At 38.2% G+C, this 17,592-nt stretch overlaps 1 long non-coding RNA gene across 2 annotated transcripts in view; it reads left to right on the top strand.

Annotated features, from left to right (window-relative positions):
* LOC306800646 overlaps positions 1 to 15,859 on the top strand; it is a 35,715-nt gene extending 19,856 nt beyond the window's left edge. Inside the window, exons 1-3 of one of the 2 annotated variants that reach the window (XR_013773895.1) lie at positions 14,446 to 14,544; positions 14,656 to 14,777; positions 15,780 to 15,859. This is a non-coding gene — a long non-coding RNA (uncharacterized lncRNA). Of the gene's footprint in view, positions 1 to 14,445; positions 14,545 to 14,655; positions 14,778 to 15,779 lie in introns of those variants that run through there. The other variant, XR_013773894.1, reaches the window with a different exon arrangement.
* Positions 15,860 to 17,592: the final 1,733 nt, after the last annotated feature.

The following is a 17,592-nucleotide window of genomic DNA, read 5'->3' as shown; positions in this document are numbered from 1 at the left end:
AGAAGAATTAGGTCTTTTGTTTGGGTTTGATTTTAATAGAGAAAATCTGTAAAACTAAACTAAACCCAGTGGAATGGCAAACTCACATTCATGTCTCCTGCAAAAAGCATCTCCCCATTCTTTTTTTTCTAAATTTCCATTCGGGATTGCCAAGATACATACAGTACGTGTAAGGAAGCCTTCCTCATCTGAATAGCAACATGATTTTTTTGTGTCACAGTCTCCTATGTTTTGAAGGGACTTGCTAAAAAGGAAATCCCACAATCTTGTCTTGTTTATAAAGATAAATAGTATTCCTACTGGATTCATTATCAGAAAGATCAGTGCAGTTGTATTCCCACATTCTCATTTCTCCTTTCAGTGTATTCCAAGCTCTTTTCCTTTTTTTTTCTGTCTGAAAGTGTTGTATATTTTTCATGAGACCTTTCTGACCACTTCCCACTAAATCAGAAGGGTGAAGTGAATATATCTGGCTATGTTACAACCTCCTCCTACTGGGCCCTTTGCAAAATGTTTGCAGCCTTTGAGAGCAGGACTCTGTACTTGTACCCACAGAGTTGTAAAACTGTTCAAGAGAAGCAGCCAAAGCACAAAGGAGAAGTTAGAGGCTTTGATGAAGTTTGTTTTGCCTTTTCAGTCGTTCTTCATGACCTCTTGACATTTCTCTTTATACCAAGTGCCTCTGCAATAATGAACTCAACCAGTCATGTCACCTAAATGTAATCCAGAATTTGGCCAGAGACTAAATTGCTGAATTAGAAAGCTTTTTTTATTGGCAGTTTTACCCTTATTGTTTTTTCAATTGTTTGCTTAAGAGATGGAGGAAAGCTCTCTGTCCCTGCAAATTATGGAGCTTCATTGCCTTCTTGTGAATAACACTTTGAGGAATAAGGATGAAACTGAGACCCTTTGGGTTCACCTCTGCAGGTGTTCCAGCTGCTGGGTTCCAGCTTTGTCCCTGCAAAGTGGATAGGCTGTTGTGTCAGGCACCACTTATGGAATGTCACACTCACATTGCAGCTATATGAAGGATATCTTTGGGCATTAAAAATCCCAGTTCTATGGCATCTGCCTAGTTTTGAAGAATTACAGTCTTTGAATTGATTAAGCATTAAAAGGCAAGCTAAAGTCCATGAGTCATGCCTTCCCTTAGGCTGCAGCCTGGGTGACATGGCTGTGAGCACCAGGCCATTTCATACCTGATGTAGACAAGGGTCTTTCCCTCAAGCAAGTCCAAAGCTGCCTTAACAGGATGATTGAGGAGTAGATGATTTGGCTGTACATAAGATGACCTCCATATCCTTGCTGGGTTTTACCAAAATTCTGATGCAGCTGTGGAGTGATGGACAGAACCAAAGATGACACAGACTTTTGTTTTAACCAAGCCTTCAAACAAAATCTTCAAATAGCTCAACTATTTTCTCGCTTGCTCTTGTAAGCAAAATTTGCTCTTGTCTTGGATCTTTAAAGCAATTCCAATTCAGCCATTATTAGGTGAGGATCTGTGTAGAAGACTATGAGGAAATTCAGCTTTGGCTGACCGAAGTGTTTACCTCCTGGCCTTAAAAGGTGTGAGAAGTTGTGCATTCCCTGATGGTGTGTGGATGAATAAAGTTAATAGGATTTTTAATATAAGATACAACCAGTGGATCCAATTCTACCACTGCTTTAAAATATGGAATAGATACTTACCTCATAAGAAAGATTTTTGTTGGTAGCCATGGCAATTTACAGGTGTTAAATTAGCCACAATGGAACTGTCTAGTTCCCTGATGCAACAGAAATATTTTGAGACTTACCATGAAAAGATTATTAAAGCCCTGCAATATAGAGAGTATAAAGTTCAAACAAAAATGGAGAGTGCAAAGTTATATCTGTATTTCTATGAAATTTCATAAAATGGGATTTTATGTTGCATAATACAACCTACTGCTTCAACCAAAATAAGAAACATAGTTTGATATTTTCATTAAATGCAAAGTATTTGTAGACACTGGTGGCAATTAGGTGTTGCAAATGCAGTCATCAGTTTGAAACTGAGCATATAAAATGGTATTTTAATAAAAAAATACAGTCACCTTGGTACCTGAATCTACCCTTATTGTATTGCATGGCAGACACTCTTTGCATTCGACTGCAGTCACAGGTTAACAAGAAGGGAAATTTCAAGGCATAGAATTAGCTGCAGGAAAGTTCTCCCATTATTGAATGAATGCAATAAAGACACAGCAAAATTTACAAGGAAAAGTTTAATAAAATATTGACTATAAAGGCTACAACATTCTACGTCTGCTCCACAGCTTATATCCAAAACTGTGCGTGTTCAAAAGTCCATGCAAATTGGACTTAATTTACTTTGCTTCTATTTCCTTCTTCAGGAATATGAAGTGAGCACAATAATTTTCCTTTATTTTATCTATAAATGGTTTCCTATATAGGAGCTTATTAAAAAGGAGGCAGGGTTTGGCTGTCCAGGATGTTAGAGTGATTATGTCTTGGCAGCTCAAGAAGAGGCTGAGTCCAAGGCCCTGACTGTTTGCTAGACTCTCGCCAGCACCATGGATTCCCCTTGATCAGGCTAAGAAATGTATGGGCAGTGACAAGTGGACTCTTTCCCAGCTCTATTTTTTTCATTTCTGCCAACTGACAGCTTTTGGTATGATATTAATCTTTGGCTGTATAGAGGGCAATTGGAATTGCCATGCTTAACTCTGCCATGGATTCCCAATTTCTCTGTTAATTTTCCACATTAAAAAAAAAAAAAAAAAAAAAAAAAAAAAAAGTTACTTTCACTGCAAATATTTCTATTGTGAAAAAAGAGAGGGGAAAAGAGTGTTACTAGGGAGGCTGTGCCTTCTTTTTTCCAAGGAAAAAATCATAAGGTGTAGGGGACACACTGCTGCTCTCTAGATGGTTTTTAAGCACATAAAGGTCCAATCCACCGACATAAGAATTAAGATAATTTCATGTCACATCTCTTGACATAATAAATTTATCCAGATGTAGTTTACCAGTTGGTAGGGTATTGGTTTTTCTATTGCATTGCATGGCTGTCTTTGGAACTGGACTGGAAATGGTTGTGAAGGACAAAGTTTGCCAGTTCCTGTCTATGCACAGAAATGCTCTTCAGTGTGCAGCTGTGGTGGAGTGTCATCCTAACAAGGAGTACACCAGAACACCATAGACCTCTTGAGCATCTGAGAGCATACATGGAAAAATCTAAAGATCCATCCAAATTGTCCCAAAGAGGTCTGGACAACATTCCTATTGAAGGTTTACCTTGGGTTGAAGCTTTTCCCATGATCACAGTTCTCTGGACAAATGGCCTGTCAGGGCACCTGCACTAGTTAATACCATCACAGGAAGAAACTTGCCAGCTCCAGATGGATAATGTGTTAGGAACAGTGGTAACCCTTTGCCTTCCATGGGCCCAGGTTTCAATGTCTTCTTTCAAAAAAAAAAAAACAAAACAAAACAAAAAAAAAACCACAAAAACAAAAAAAAAAAAAAAAAAAAAACAAAAACACCAAAATAAAAACAAACCAAAAAAAACAACACAAAAGCAAGCCTTGGAAGTCATCAAAGGAAAGTTCTGGCCCAAGGGGGGTGCTCTGTATGGAGTGTTTTGCACAGTTTTGCTTCTGCAATAGTCTATAGATGAATGGAGGACTGACAGGGGCAAAGTATATTATTTATGTGTAGTATGGCCCAACTGCTTCTCAACCTTATCTGCCATTTCCCTGCATCCTTGTTATCTTACTACCCATGGTGGTCCACAGTGAGTCTGCCTGTATTCTCAGCCAGTAGACAAAGTGACTTTTAGTTACTTTAAAACCTGTGGTGTTGGTGTGCCAGCATTGTCAGTGACTCCAGGCAGTGATTGAACACAGAAGTATTTTTCCCTGCATTTATGAAACATAAAGATATTTGTTTTGATTCCATCACTGTCACCTCATTAGGCACCAGGAAAGTTAGGTTATACATTGAATCAGTTTTGCACTTGGTTTTGTTTACTTTTCATAAATTAACATGGTAATTCACTGTAATAAAATTCTTCGTTTACACAAAGATATCAAAAGGCATCGTCCATTATTCTCCTTAATGTTACAGCTTTAGAATGTGCTGTGAAAAGCTCTGTTTATATTGCAGCTGGATGGAGCACTTACCACAGAGAGTCACATCCCAGATATGCTCTGCTGCTCTGCAGCAGAGAAATGCCAAATCATGAAGGAAAGAGAAGGATCCCACACAACCATCACCACCCCCAAAAAATCACCTTCTCCATTAAAATGTCTCTCATCTCACTGAATTACTTATCCTAAACTCTGCCTATTTCCATTTGCACTCCTGTTTCTTGGCCTAGCAGGTAGCAATGAGGTGCACTCCTAAAGGCTTGAGGAGGCTGAGTCCTATTACCTGCAGTGGCCACAAAGGCTGTTCACAGTCATTACAGCAAGAGACATCTGCAGTGAAGGCAGTACAGAATTTGGACAGACTGTGCACTGTTATCATTGCAAACAACTGATCCTCTACCATCAAAAGCACAAAATGCTCTTCAGTCCCTCTATGCCTTAGCAGATTTTGAATTCAGGATGCCCTTCCCTACTGATCCAAACTGGTTTTTATTCTCCAAAGGGAAAATGGTTTGTACTGCCTAATTTCTGATGCTGCTTGGTGTTTGCAAACATGGTGTTTCTTTCTGCTATGTAGCTTTGCTTTGGGGTTTAAGGCTATAGAAGAAAATATTGTTCACTTCTCACATGTGGAAGTGAGTTACTGAGAGCAAAACAAAGCCTAACTTAAGCTTCTGTTTCTTCTTTTCTCTCTCTTTCCTCTTTAAGGACTGTTTATATTAGCATGACCTGCAGGGGAACTGGAAGTGCACTAGATGATCTAGCAAAGCACAAAACCTCCACAAGTATGTGTGTTTTATTTTTGCCTCCTCTGTACTTTTTTTGGGGAAAAAAAAGTAGACAAAAAAAGGAAAGGATCTGATGAGTTAAAAATTCACTATTGTGCTTTGCATCAGATAACATTCTGGCCTATATTTGCAGCAGTCTCAGCTGATGTCACTGAATGGGCAACACAAGGCAAATGAGATCCAGCCATGCTTTGCCACAGCACACAACAAAAGCACCCACAAGAAAAGATTTTCTTCTGGGCTTTCAATATTGATATTTTAAGAAACAGGAGGCATACTTTAAAGGACTATTTTTTATGAACAAAACTTTTCCAGGAGTTTTATGAGTATGTATGGAACATATACATTAAAAAAATCTTTCAGGTTTAATTTTTGGAATTAAAGAATCAAAATTATGGCACTTAGAAATAGGCTAATAATTAAACCTTTCATGTAAAATATACAAACATCTTGTATCCTTGATGGACGGCATGATGACAAAGAGTAATTTTTACTAACTTCTGTATGGTCATCCATTCGAGATAAGGGGCAATAAATTAACTGTGTTCTGGAAATCCACAGCTCAGAGAAAGGTTTATCACACTGTTTCCAGCATGTGGTTTGTGGAGGACTGGATGCAGCTCCTTTACTTGCTGGAGCTCTTCTCCCAAGACACAGGATTGCAGAGGCTGCAATGCAGGGTGGATCCCACCCCATGGCAGACACAAGTGGGCACAGTGGACGTGGTGGGCTAAGTCCTGCAGAGGAGATGTCACTGTGGCCACTGCAGCTGTGGTGCAGGCAAGCATTGAGCTGCAAGGGGGAGGGAAATCACCTCAAACTCTTCCAAGATCTTGCAGCCAAATAAGGGAAAATATGGAGCAAGAAGTATTGGGATATTAGGGAGTAACAGTACCCAGGGAAAGCTCTCAGCACAGCAAAGTGTTTTAGTGGTTTGGCAAGATCTCCATGTGGAAGAAGCCTTCCTACTCCATGGGTCGTGTCCCCAGGCTGCCTGAAGCACATTAGCAGGTGGCTGGGGCTGTCCTCCTCCACACAAATGGTCCCTTGCCTCTCTCCCACTTCCTGAGAGACTTCTCTTGCCACGAGAGCTTCTCATTGGACTTGATCCCAAATCCACACAGTTTATGGAAAGCTTTCTACTAAGGTCAACTGCTTTGGTTTGAGTCAGTGCACAGAGGCACTCTTGAATTTTGGGAGTTGAGAGTGGGTTGCTGAGGCTCCATCACATGTTGAGGAGGATGGCGACAGGCGTGGCAGTGCCTGAGAAGGGCCAGGGTGGCTTGAACTCATTCTCTACCTTCCCCCTCCTGCATTTTAGGGATTTTTATGGAAAGCACATTTGTAATGTATTCAATTGCATCTATGCAGTGGAGAATTAGATTGGCATAAAGGTAAACAACTGGCAAATTATTCATAACTCAAAATCTGCCCGATGTCTCTTTGTTCCAAAACGTTAGAAATTAGAGACTGCTCACCAGATGTTATAAAAGAAATTACTAATTTAACTGCTAAACTGCTAAAAGGCTCACTTTAGTAATATTTTCTTGCAGAAAATGTCTGTGTCTTGTTAAATGTTTATTGAATACTGTAATTATATTACATTTGCTGTTAAACGATATTGACATTTTTGAATGAAAAGGGGGGTTTTTTGTGTGTGGGTTTTTTTTTTTTTTTAATCCAGGCAGGATCTATAACATGAACATCTGGTTGCAACCTAATGTGTGGCATTGAAACAAAAAAACCCTCCCCACCCTCAGAGAAAAAAAGCCTTCTGCCAATGTTTTTCTCTGTGTATTGTTTTTTTCTAAGTAGCCCTGGCTTTTGTAGCACTAGCTATGATTAAGTACCAGGACTTTCTTGCTATCAGCAAATGTTTAAAGGCAAGTAACCAGCAAAGCTTCAGCAAGTTGATGGCTGGTGAAATAAGGATATATTTAGTAATGAAACAGCTGTTTCTTGAGCAATAACCCAGCTGTTTGGCTTTGAAAATACCTGTTAGAGTTATTAATCATATTAAAAAGTAGAAAAAAAATGCCTTGACTCTGGAAGGCATGAAACAGACATTTTAAATGCCTTTTTTCCTTAATAAAAAAGGTGGCTTTGTCACTATAGTGAGTGTAAAGGCAAAAAATGGGGAGAGGGGTTTGGAATATTTTATAAGTACACAGGTATTAAAATAGATGCACTTAATAATCCTGCCAGCTGCCAGTCAAGTTTGCTATCATTATTTAATGAACTATACTCTTGTAAAACTCTTGCAAAATGCCTTGTAGCATAGTAATTTCCCTATTTCTTTCCTCCCCTAACTTTTTCTGTTGAATGATTGATACTAGGAAAGGTTCAAATATGATGCTGACTAACTGCACCACTCTGCATACATTTAATTTTTCCCATTTCCTACTGAGTAATGGAGGACAGAAATTTGTCTCACTTAGGTCTTGGGACCTTTCCATAACTCAAAGAATGTGAATTCTACTGGAAGCTAAGAGTAAGGACCAGGTATAAAATTCTACCATCTAACTGGAATGTTAGAGACAGACCTTCTTTCATGGGGTTTCCCTGTCATGCATTAGATTTAATCAAGAGAATCAATTACAGTGTGCTGGACCCAAAAACATGTGAGACCCAACTCAAGTATTTAAATTGCAACTTTTACTATTCATAAAGGTGTTGCTGGCTGGAAACATCTTCAAAAGCAAAAGTTTTCTTGTATGTAGATAGGACTCAATCCTGGCTGCTGTACATGCATGAAAAGTAATTCTAGTGGCTCCATTGTTATTCCAGGTGGTCCTACACTGCACAGCTGGAACCACTGCAAGAAAGACCTATGTATGTACAAAGCACATGTTCTTTGGACAATGCCTTAATTCACTAAAAAATGGACAGATGCATTTCTTTTGGCTAGGTTTTTGGATTTTCTGACTTAGGGTATTAGAGTTTTCTTTTGCTTTACATCTTTTAAAGAAGAAGTAAATAGAATAAAACTCATATATGTTAAACATCATAGACCTGAGCTACTTTTTTCAGCTGGAACTGAATATAGCAAGAGTTTTAAATCAGAATGCAGTATGTTAATACCTGTTGAAATTATGTTTCATTTACAGGAATCTGAATTGGAGAAGTTATACTTTTTATTTATTTCATAACTTTTTATAAAATCACCCATGTGAACAGAAATGTATCTGTCAACAATGCAAATAGCTCAGACTTCCATCAAAGAATTAACCCATGCATTGAAGTCTACGTGGACTATCACAGCTAAAATCTGCTCCCATTTATCATGGTTTCCATTTTTTGTATTAAGAGTAATCTGCCTGCTCAACAGCAATGACTTGAGGGTCTGGCACCATTCCCTCCCAGACTCACGTGGTAGAGGATGAATGTGCACAATTTGCCCTGGGGCTGGACATTCCCTTGCCTCACTGGATATAAGCTTACCTTTCTCCTTGCAATCCTGTGGCTTCAAACTTGAGAAGGTTTTGGGAAGGAGGCAAATAATTAGCAGAGCACATCATGACCCCTTTTTTGGCCACCCCCAGCATTAACTCTCTAATTGGCACCATGATATCCAGAAAATAAATCACCTCAGCAGCTAAGCATTTGATAAAAATGTGTTTGGACTCAGTAAATATTATGCCAAGGTATCATGTCCACATACACACAAACTGCTTACAGTGTGACAAACTAGCATTAAGAGAATTTTATATATAAATGGAATCATTCCTAGCTTACAAAAGGTGTTTTTGTTTTCATGTTCTCTGTTTCCCCCAGAATACCACCATGACCTAGCTTGCACATGTATTTTCACTGCAAGGCCTTCTTTCAAATCAAATTGAGGACAAAATTTGCATTGCAGGCAAGCAAATGCCCACATTACTTCAGCTATGTGAATGGGTGGAGTTTAAGTCTGGTCCTCGTCAGAATCAGGATGGCAGAGAGTTGTGATTTATTCTGTAGTGATTTATCTATACTGGCATTACAATACATCACTGAAGGCTAGCAGAAATGACCCAGAGAAAAGGATTCTGTGGAACAGGTAGCAGCCAGTGAGCACTGAACCTTCTCCATCACTCATTGTGCTGCTCCACATCCCATTCAGGGTTGTGTGGTTTCACATTTATATTTTTATAAATTATAATTTTACTCATAAATACACACATACTATAGATGTGTGTATATATTTTACAGAAAGATAAACAGAAATTATCTATTTTATAATTGATAATATTATCAATCTAACAAGTTTAAAGAAAAAAGAGTCAATTGCCTAAGTGTATTCCTTGAGAAAAAAAAATATTTGTTTGTTGCTTCTGAGCATTTTCAGCACTCTGGAGCAAATGAAAATGTCCAATTTTTTGTGGAGATGATATGGTGTGAATTTTTAAAAAGTTCTCAAGAACTTTTTAACCAGCCTAATCATTACTGAACAGCTATCCAATGAGCCAAAGGAGAATTAAGACATTTGCCAAAATTTGAAACAAATCTGACAAAGAGCCTGCCACAGTTCCCAAAGAAGCCCCTCCCAAATGCTGTTCATTGTTCATTGTATGGGAAACCAGGGCTGGATATTGTCATTTTGTTTGCCCCTCATGGGATGAATCCCAGAACAAGAGGGGAGCCCCTGTGCTCATCTCCCATCCTGAAGCTGGATGCTCTCCAATTGTCTCCTCCCCACATGCTAGTCTATCAAGATACAAATGCTAAAAAATATTAAAAGCTAATGACATAATCAATAATTTTATCATCTGTAAAATGCCACCTTTTCTGACAGTAAGCATTCCAGAAAATTAACACTGTATTAATGTGAGAAAATGTTGAAATTATTAGTTTTTCCGTAGTTTTAACCCTTTTTGTCCACACATTTCCAGGCTGATCACAGTTGGCATGTAATTCTGTAGAACTTTGCAATATTTGTGCATTGATTTCTAATGCACAGCATTTGCCATTGCTCTCTTTTTCCGTCGTTGTTGGCTCACTCAGAGCTCTGCTTCTACTGCCTGGCTGGATTAGTGTCCTTGTGAAATATTTGTGATCACATCTCTGTTAATTATACAAGAATGGGAACAGAATAGAACCTAAACAGTAAGCATTTATTTTTAAGACTGTACTTACGTACCATTTATTAAATCCCTGCTTCCTCATCCAAACTCTACCATTTTATTAGTGCTCCTATTTATTTATTGACTTTTACAGAGCAAGGATATGAAGTTAGGTTTCAGAACACAAAGCTTTGTTTTATATACAGTTAGTAAGTGTAGCTGAATCCAAGGCAAAATATACTGGGAAGTAGAAGATGCCAATTGTTAGGAGCTTTTTTTGCTTAGATAGTTTTTATTCAGGTATGTGTTTCTCTTCATGCAGAATTCAAACATGCTTGCTTGGCAATGCCATCTGCAGGATTTATAAAGATGGTGACTCTGTTCCTCCAGGTCTCCTTTTTTCAGACTTAAATCTATCCTGAATGTGTGCATCTACCAGCAAGGTGTTTTCTGCCTCCTAACTTCCCACTGCAGGCATAAAAGTACTGTCAAGAGCAGCCTGTCATGCCTGAGACACAGAAAAGAGAAAAACAATCCTGTTCCTTACAGTCTCTGGGGACTGCAGTCCCCAAAGTTGTCAGAATCAGGAATCAAAAAGGGTGTTCCTCTGGAGCAGTGTTGATGATAGGTTTCTTTCTCCCAGTAACCCTGAACAAGGTAATTGACTGTCACCTTGCAGTTCATCTCTTTCCACAGTTTAGCTTGATTCAGTTGAGGATGTTTCATTCCTTTTACCTGAAGAGTGATGGCAAGTTCTAATTCTTGTCTATTTTTTCAACTATTTTAGTTTCATAAGAGACAATACCTCTCTCTACACATCTGGCCTTGGTTTTACCCTTAGACCATTGTTGCTACACAACTTACAAAAAGGAATGCATCTAAAAATAATGTCCTTAAAAAAAAAAAAAGTCTTATCAAGTATAAGTGAAATGTCAACATTTTCATAATCTATGAGTACCATGAGCAAAAACAGGATGTAGAAATGCTGGTGGTCTGATCCCTAATTGATTTAAAAGACAATAAAGATAGATTGTTTCTTTTAAGGCTCTGCACTTTCTTTTCCTAACTCGTAATTGCTGCTCTCCTCTACTCTGTGCTAATCTCTCTCACTGATAATGCTGCATGGATCTCACTCCTTGGAAAGGTCCTTATAAAGCTTTGTATCTGCAAAACAGCTTTCTCTTAGAACCTACTTGTTCTTGGAAGAATCTTTTTGTCATGTCAAGCAAAGCAGAAAATTAAAGTCAATTCCTCTTTCTCAGCCATTATGTCTGTGAGCTAGAAGGATCAAGGCATGGATGATATATCATTAACTGTTTGAATGTTGTAGTGTTAGAAAGAGCAAATGATACACAATCCTGGAAGCCAGTGGAAGGACCACTGGGAGCCCAGAGGGCTCAGCTGTTTATCCATTTCTAGTTGTTTTGTTTATGCTTTAGTTGAAGTACTGACACATCACCTAAGGATAGAATTAAAATAAACCTATGTTCCCTGGTTTTGGAACTTCATGAATGAACACTAAATCTGACCTAACATTTGCCCTGCCTCTGAAGGTTCAAATTATTCTGTGACTCTAAGTATCATTTTTTTTTACAGTGAAATATCTTTTGCTGGTGAGTTCTAAAAATTTCCACTATGAGGGAAATCTGCATCACAACGATTGGTTTTGTACAGCAGTCTGTAGGATGGAGACCTGTGCACTAGCTTGATCAAATCCTGTTTTGCTATTTTATTGTGCATGCTCTGTGTTGTAGAGCATTTTTTTTACATCTTGCAGTCATACCAATTTCTTTCTGGAGTTTTGCATAATCTCTTATCTCCTTTTCCTTCTACTCCATGTTGTGTGTGCATAGACAAAATGAGCACTACTTACAATTCTTCATTACTAACATTATCTCCATATAGAGAGCTATCCATCAGTTATATTTCTTCTTCAAAAAAAACCACAACTGTAGCCTTTAGGAAGCTAATGCTAAACCTCATTTCTTTATTTGAAGGCTTGGAAGGACACATAAATCATCACATTGGGAGCTTGTAAAGACAACATTAAGTCAGTATCAACCTGATGTAAATATTTCATTAAGAGCTATCTTTCCTCAAACCATTGTGCTCACTGCTTGTTCTCTAGTTTTGCAAAGCTGTGTTGACTAAAATATATGGAAAGCTATAAAAGTGCCTTTCACCTGGTATTGTGATGCCTTCAGGCTCTTACATAGGAGGGTGGTCTCATGTTTACAGCATGGGGCAGGAAGGCCTTTCTTCATTGCCTGCCCTCACTCAGATTTTCTGCAGGGCTTCAAAGAAGTCATCAGAGCAGGTGCAACAGAATGGACAGTGCAGGTTGTTGATCAGAGGTCAGCATGTACAAACCTGCAAGGGTAAGAAATGAGTAAGGTAAAATTTTAAAATGGTTATATAACTACAGTAAATGAATGTTTTCTAGATTGCACTGCATGAGGGTCTTTCTATGAACTTCTATAGATAAGCACATAGTCCTTTTCCTTGTCTTTTCCCCACCTCTCCTTCTTTTCAGGTTTTGCAGGAAGTTCTCGAGAATCAAATCAGTGTTTCACCATTGACAAAATGAGCCATATTGTTATCAGATCTTTATATAATTATTCATTGCTATTGCTCACATGAATATATACATGATCTTTTTTTTTTTTGCAATGCTTTCATAAATCTCCAGATGAGGTTGATTCCTTCTGCTGAGAGATTTAATTGTTCGTATATGTTTTCCATGGGAATGATGAAAGCCAGCTAGAATTATTGCTGAGTGAACTAGAGCAATCCTGGATTATGATGAATGGAAGCAGTGAGTGATGTAAGCAAAACATTACTGAGTTTGATGCACCTATAATTAGAGGGTCATGATATTTCAATTGAAAGTTGCCATGTCAAACATGGGACAAATACAATACTTGTCTTTTACTCCTGAAAGTTTTTGAGCAAGAAATTAGACAATCACAAAATTGCATGTGGTTATTACACAGCAAGCTTGCATAACTTCGTCAGAACAGGACTCATTTACATCAGGAATTAATTTAGCAAGGGAGAGCGAAAACATTGGGAAATGTTCCTTTTGGATCTTGAGCTGATTCTGGATACACAAAGTGCTGAAATCACACAAAAAAATTTAGTCTTGTCACTAATGAAGAGCTAACCTTTTTTACTACAGCTTCTCATACCTACTAGGCTCCTGGCTTAAATAAATCAGGAAACTTTAATCTGGGTTCATGTTTCTCCCTGGAAATTCCTTGTTTGACTAATTTAATTTCAATCAAAATGTTTGACTTGTTTAATTAAACGTTTGACTCATTTAATTTGAATCAATAGCTCATTTTTTTATTTGTTGGCCCCATAGAAGATTTGGCTCACAGACTACAGTGGTTACGTCAGGACATGTCAGGAGGCAGCTGGAAAACTTACCTCTAAGGATAGTATTTACAGAGATGGTGACTGTACTTAAAAGGATGTGACCTGTATACAGGAAATCATGGAGATAAAGTGGCCCTGTTTTTCTAGTAAAACTAATTTCTTATGAAATCTAAGAGTTTCTGAGACACAACTCAAAACTGAGTGTGAGCAAGAGGAGACTGTAAAAGCATCATTTCTGGACAAGAAACCAAGCAGGTCAAAATAATTAGCTTTAATTAGAGGAGACAGAAAGTGGACAGAATACTGCATTTTAGGGGCAAGACATCAGGGGTGCAGATCTTCACCTCCTGTTCAAAGGAGTGTGTATAATCAGAGTCCTGGTGGCACACAGCGAACCTTAAGTTCACCTCAGTCCTCATTTCCTGAGGTTCTTTGACGCCATTGAAGTCTATTAAAGACAATCTTCTCTGGCAGTATTTCAAGACAGAAGGGATAAGGAATGCAGCAAGAGCAGAGAAAAATAAATGATCATCAGTAATGTCCTTTAACATTGTGTATGTAGAGGGGGAGTGTGAGCATGTGCACACATGTAAGTAATCTGCATTTAAACTGATTTTTAAATTAAATAAGACAGAAATTAAAATTAAAATTTGATATGCAAAAAATTAACAGAAAAAAGAAAGTTTCTATTCTGCATTGCCTGCTTTTGGGTAAGCTTGGCTGGTAATAAATGTGAGTAAAGAGAAATAAGAGAAAAGCAATTCACAGTGGTGGTGCTGCTTCAGGAGAAAAAAATGGTAACCAGTTGTGGTGCTCCGTACAGGCTTTGTTACATCTTTTCCTTTGCCTCTCTAAAGGGAAATAGATCAGGGCCAGCACACTGTATATATTAGCAGGTTAACATACTGGGCTATACTTGCACTTTATTGTAAATGTTTTTGGTACTACTTCTAAGTCTGTGTTTACCTTGGGTATTTTCTTAGTTCACACATGTGAAATAACAGCTGGGACTTGCCAAAATATAGCAGTCAAGTGCTGTACATGTAGTAGCTTTAAAACTAACACAGGTGTCCTAGATCCCTTACCCAGAATAAACAGAAGCACACGATCAAGAGTGTGTCGAACTCCTCTCTTCTGGAAATGACGTGCCTTGAAATGCCTGATCTGACAATCGTGGCCTCTCAAGAAAGAACTATCACAGAGGTGAAATGCTGTTGATTTCTACAAACAAGTGCACTGCCTTTATTTCTTTCATATAAATGCATTATCATCATAACTCGGGTCTATCTATTTCCACACTTTTCTTTTTCAAAGGAAAGACAAGTACATTTAATGAGCTCAGTTCACTCCTGGGTCACACCAGAGCAGAAGGACAAGACCTCCATTGCTGGAAAGACCACCCAGAGAGGAGGAGGCTGCGCTTGCCCAGGAGGGAGGTAAGACAAGAAGGTCCCAGCGATTTTCTTCCAGAGCCCAAGGCATGAGCACCAGCAGGAGTCATGGGGCCCTGGCCATGCAGAAGGGATCTGTTTCTTTTCAGTGTGAGCACACCTCGCTTCCTTTTTGCTGGAGAGGCTGTCTGTGAACAAAACAATACCATTGCATTGAGCTGCTCAGTGTTTTTATGGCTTCTTTTGTTTTTGTCTCCATGATTTTACACTTCACTCCTCTTTCTATATCTGAAAGAGAAATGAAATAGCATACAGTACAGCAATGGTAGCTAATGTACACAGAGGAGGAACTTGCCATAGGCTTGTCCAGCTGTAGGCAGCTACAATTACATAAATAATCAAAGAATCCCACTGATAATGCACAGGAGCAGTGGAAATTCAGGACAAAATTCAGGGAGGATGACATACACAATGTCACATTCCCATGGAACACTTGTGCCGTCCTGTTGTTTGCATAAAGGACTGGAAGTAGATAAACAAGTTCAGGCACATACAAGAAAGAATAGCAGCAGGCTGCCCCTCCCAAAGAGGTACTGCTTTGCAAAGGTGCCCTTAGAGTAGTATTCAAAGTACTGTAAGTGAAGATATTCACTTGGCAAGTTCACTCAAGAGGAAGTTGCATTTTCCATAGTAATTCCATTGACCTACACTTTCTCGTGAAAGAATGTGATTCATACTGTTTGTAAGAATAGACATTAAGTCCTTGGAAAGGGACCATCAACCCTCTGGAATCAATGTACTGAGTTTCAAAATCTGTGAGACTGGACAGACATTTCAAATACTACAAATATAACCAATTTTGACAAATGGATCTGCATTAATAATTTTAGCATACAAATTCCTATGGGTTGCTCTAACAAAAATAAAAGCTGAAAATTTATTTCTAATTACACCATGAAAATATTTTTCATAAAGAGTATAAAAGATCATCTTAGTGAGGGTTATTTGTGTAAATTTCCAACATTAAAAGACTTATTTTCACTGCAGGACTAATCTAAACTGAACTTCAGATGCTGCCCATAGTTGCACTGGGTCATTGCATCTCAAAGGTTGTCTTCTTTTTCCAGCTGGATCACTTGATCTGATGAAAGATATTGTTTCTCCTTAGAGCTTACCTTGCTGTTTTTGTAGCTATCATAAATCTTATTGAGTATTTCATCCTGACCTTTCTGTAGAGGTAAAAGTGTCTTGGATTCAGATCTAGATTCCTGAATACTTTTCTTGCAGATAATGTGATACATTTAGTTTTCCACATTGTGCCTGGCCAGCACAGGATTAACATGGCATTAATTGATTGCAGGAGGATCAAGTAAATGGATTAGAGGTGCTTCACAACCAAGAAAGTTGATGATCCTGAATATAAACTCCCTCAACTGGGGACATGAGATGAAGAAAAGAAAATTTAATGAACTGCTTTGAGAAATGGGAAAACCCAGACTATGTCCTTGTTTCCCAGTATATTCCAGTTATCTCTTGGGATAACTATATTTTAATAGAATGCCAACTTTCTTTTTAATATGATCCTTGAAATTTCTTTTAAGCCACCTAAAATGTCATGGCTTCTTCCTTCATCAATCGAAACATATTTTTTTTTAACTGTGGGATGTTTGTTCAGTAGAGCTCGCTGTTTTTCTTTCATTGATTTTCTTTTTAACACGCAGTTGTTGAAAACTTAATTTTTAGTTTAGTCAGCTTTGTTAAAGATGCATTGCTATTCCAAGTAGAATTTGTGGTATGTTTTCTGCAGTTCAGTGTAAGGGATGTAAGGCATGATGGATGATGTTTGGAATGGAAAGATGAATGAATACAGCCATTACCAAAACTGCTCTCTTGATCTGAAAAGAGAAATCCATTTTTTTGTTGTTTCTTGATAAGGAATTTACAGCAATGTTGTGTTGGAAAAAATTGCACCTGAAAAAAATTTTATTTAGACTTAGGACTGAGTTTTGTGGGTTTTGTCTTTTAAAAACCTTGTGAATATAAAAACATTTTAGAAGTGTCGGTGAAGGGAGTGCATTCCTATTTTGACTTTATGATCATTTATTAATCTTTCTATGCAAAACTGGCACTTCTTCCCCAGGAAAATGATTCTCCTATCTGTATCAGTGTCGCCCACCCTATGTTAGTAAAAAGCACTGGTTATTCTTACTTTTTAATTCCTGCCTAGAAAGGTCCATCAAGTTCTCAGTCACAGTGTCAGGTTGGGGCAGGCATACAGACAGGCCAGGGGTCAAAACCCCCTGACCAGAAGTGATGCAGCTCTGTTTCACCAGTGTGGCAACACATGGAAATCTATACACACAGTTTATTTTCTTCATATTCCTTCTTAGTTGTGTGGGTGTATTTGGCCATGGAAAGCACCATAATGTTTGAGAATGGAAGATACTAATGAAACAGTATCTTTCAACACCACATCCATTTGCATGCTTCATTTAAATACTGCAATTGTTTGCCCAGTGACTTATTTAGCATGGCATGAAATCAGCATGAAAACTGCAAGTCCCTTCTGTAAAACAGCTCAAACATAGGACCTCCTCCACAGCAAATACTTGTTATAAATTAGCTTGAATTCTCAGCCAGAATGAACCTGCATAGCTCCCTATTCCAGATGTTGCTTTACACCAGCCGAGAATCTGACCCAAATAACTTTATGCTTCCTGTCCTAATGATAAATGATTCTTTACCACATGGCAAAATCAGTAACAACCTTACAGGTAAGCAAAACATCATGCCTCAGAAGTTCAGGAGTAAAGAAAAATGTATTTTCAAGTTCTTTGAAGGCTAAAGAAGTCAAAGCATC

This window comes from Erithacus rubecula (assembly GCF_903797595.1).
Source record: "Erithacus rubecula genome assembly, chromosome: 3".
Lineage (NCBI taxonomy): Eukaryota > Metazoa > Chordata > Aves > Passeriformes > Muscicapidae > Erithacus > Erithacus rubecula.
This window is presented reverse-complemented; position numbering and strand designations above follow the sequence as displayed.